At 47.5% G+C, this 2,806-nt stretch overlaps 1 protein-coding gene across 1 annotated transcript in view; it reads left to right on the top strand.

Moving 5' to 3' along the window:
• Positions 1 to 2,213: 2,213 nt before the first annotated feature.
• tafa5a (TAFA chemokine like family member 5a) overlaps positions 2,214 to 2,806 on the top strand; it is a 148,591-nt gene continuing 147,998 nt past the window's right edge. The window contains exon 1 of the transcript XR_010802280.1: positions 2,214 to 2,646. The gene's annotated coding sequence lies outside the window, so the exon portion shown is untranslated. The remainder of the gene's footprint in view (positions 2,647 to 2,806) is intronic.

The raw sequence follows: 2,806 nt of genomic DNA, 5'->3' as shown, positions 1-2,806 counted from the left end.
GTGTCCCACACATTGAAAAGCATGAACCAAGATGAGGATATTGCTCTATTCCTGCTCCATTGGTGGGTAATATTGGTACTTTTGCTTTCATTTAATTAATTAAGGTGGAAATTTTCAAATTTGAGGAGACAGCTAACTGCATGAAAGTAAACAGACCAAAATGACTACAAAACTAAACACCTCAATTTACAAATGACTTTCTGTGGTTGCTTAAACACTGAGGAAAACTTACAGACAGTTTAAACTTCAGCCATGGACCAACTGGAGCAATTTTTGTTTCAAAAATGGATCCACCTTAAAAGATGCTGAGCTTCTGAACGTTAACAAACCAGAGACAACTGATGTTCACCACAAACAAGGTGTTCCCTTTAACTGAATGCATCAAAATCTTGGGAGACACTCAGACCTAATGCTGGGAAGTGTGGTAGCTGTCCTCCTGCAGTGGTGCTGAAATGCAGCATTGTGAAATGACCTGGACTGCACCACAGCACTGTTTCCCAGCTCTGGCCGTCCCACCGCAATGAGCAGTTTAATGTCTTCCTGCTCCAACACACTTAACTCATGTCTGCCACACAAGCTCTCATCCACTACCCAGTGTGTTACCATGTATTCTATCTATCTATCTATCTATCTATCTATCTATCTATCTATCTATCTATCTATCTATCTATCTATCTATTTTTCATTGCTTCAGCTCACAATGTACATTATTTTCTCTCATTCGCCTCCATAATTTTTGTCTTTACATTATCCTCTACCTCTCTTTCTTTCCTTTTCTTACACCCTCTTCCTCTTTCTACATTTCTAATTACTATATCTTAATATATTTTCCATCATCCATAGCTCCCTTCCTTCCCTAGCTCCCTTAATCTGATAGAGTGTGTCATTTTCTTCTTATATATCTGCATTTGTTTTCTCATGTATTTTCTTTCATTCTTTTCCTTCCTTCCTTCTTCCCTTTTTACTATAGAGAGGTATAGCTATAGCCCCCTTGTTTCTTTACTCCTTTTTGGGCATTTGTTATCTTGTTCCTTCCTTCTTTTCCTTCTGTACTTCTAGAATTTCTTCCTTCCTCCCTTCCTCCCTAGCTCCCTTCATTCTTAACTCATTTTTTTTTTCATTTTTTTACTCGTCTTGTTCCTTCCTTGATTTTCTTCCACCTTCTTCCTTCCTTACTTCATTCTGTAATTCATTCATTCGTGCCTTCCTTCATTACATCGTCCCTTCCTTCGTTCTTTCCTATCTTCCTTCCTTCCTTCGTTCTTTCCTATCTTCCTTCCTTCCTTCGTTCCGTCCTCCCATCCTCCCTTCCTTCCTTCTTTCCATCCTTCATTCCTTCGTTCCTTCCTTCTTTCCTTCCTTCCTTCTCCCTCCCTTCTCCAGGTTGAAGCAGGACAGTGCTGTGTGTGGGGAGCTGTCCACTCTGAGTTTGGTGCTGAAACGCAAACAGGAAAGCAACCTTGGTTTCGCCTCGTTGCTGTACAACTTTCATTTAGACTATTAATACAAACTAGCGCGGCACTTTTTGGCAGAGAAACACACACACACACGCACACGCACCTCTGTTTTTCTCTCTCTCTTTCTCTTTTTATCTTACACACACACTCACACACACACCTAACTCTGTTTCTCTCTGTCTCTTTTTCTTTCTCTCTCTCTCTCTCTCTCTCTCTCTCTCTCTCTCTCTCTCTCTCTCTCTCGCTCTCACACACACACACACACACACACACACACACACACACACACACACACACACACACAAACAGCGAGCCACCCACACCACTAGCACCTGTCAGTAGCTGGTCGGAGGGATGTAGGCGTGAGCTGCGTCAAACGCTCCTAAAGCCACAACACGGAGAGGGGGGAAAGACCGAGAGACACAGAACAACTTCTCTCTCCCTTTCTCTCTCTATCTCTCTCTCTCTCTATCTGCCCCCCCCCCCCCCCCCCCCAACTCAGAGCGCGTGCTCGAGCTGGTGGTGCGTCGCGCGCTTCAATAAACCATCCAGGAGCCACGCAGTCCTGTTGCTCTTCGCCGGGACTTCTTCAAGCGTTCCCACTCGGATTTCTACTGCACTTCCAGCAAGAACGGAGGAACAGAAGAAGGGGGAAGCAGGGGAAAACCTGGCTCAGGGGGGTGCTTCCGAGGCGCTGCGGCAAGTCTGGGGCTCAATTCTGGGGCGAAAATTAAGCTTTCTGCGCTGTAAATAAAACCCAAAGGAATGTTTGGCGTTGGATTGATGCCTAACCCCGGTGTTTTAAATTGAACTGGAACACCCCCGGGACCTGGAGGAGGGGAACTCGTATCGGATTTACAGGGGTCTCCACGGGGGACACGCCACTCTCCACTCCCGCACTTCTCGGACTTCTGCGCCGGCTCTGCTCTCCGTTGCTCCGCATTCTCGTCCTCAGCATGTGTTTCCTGGGAATTAGCGGCGGACAGAGGCGCCCCCCGTCGCGCGCAGGGGGCTGCTGAAGCTCTCTGGTGAAGTCGGTTCAAGTCTCCTCCTCCTCCTCTTTCCTCCTCCATGGCTCGCGCTCCGCAGCTCAGAGCGAGCAGGCGGAGGGACGCGGCGGCCTGGCCGAGCATGTCCGCCACTTTCTGGGCAGCGTTGCTCCTCATCACCCTGCTCATCATCTACTGCGGTGAGTAGCGGACAGGGGAGCGCGAGCGGCACGTGTTATTTTGTGAGTGTGTGTATATGTCTGTGTGTGTGTGTGTGTGTGTGTGTGTGTGTGTGTGTGTGTGTGTGTGTGTGTGTGTGTGTGTGTGTGTGTGCCAGGTTTCCCTGACGTTGTGGGGACA

The sequence above is a fragment of the Hoplias malabaricus genome, chromosome 4, assembly GCF_029633855.1.
Source record: "Hoplias malabaricus isolate fHopMal1 chromosome 4, fHopMal1.hap1, whole genome shotgun sequence".
In the NCBI taxonomy this organism is placed as follows: Eukaryota; Metazoa; Chordata; class Actinopteri; order Characiformes; family Erythrinidae; genus Hoplias; species Hoplias malabaricus.
Note: the sequence above shows the minus strand (reverse complement) of the source record. Positions and strands in the feature narration are given on the sequence as shown.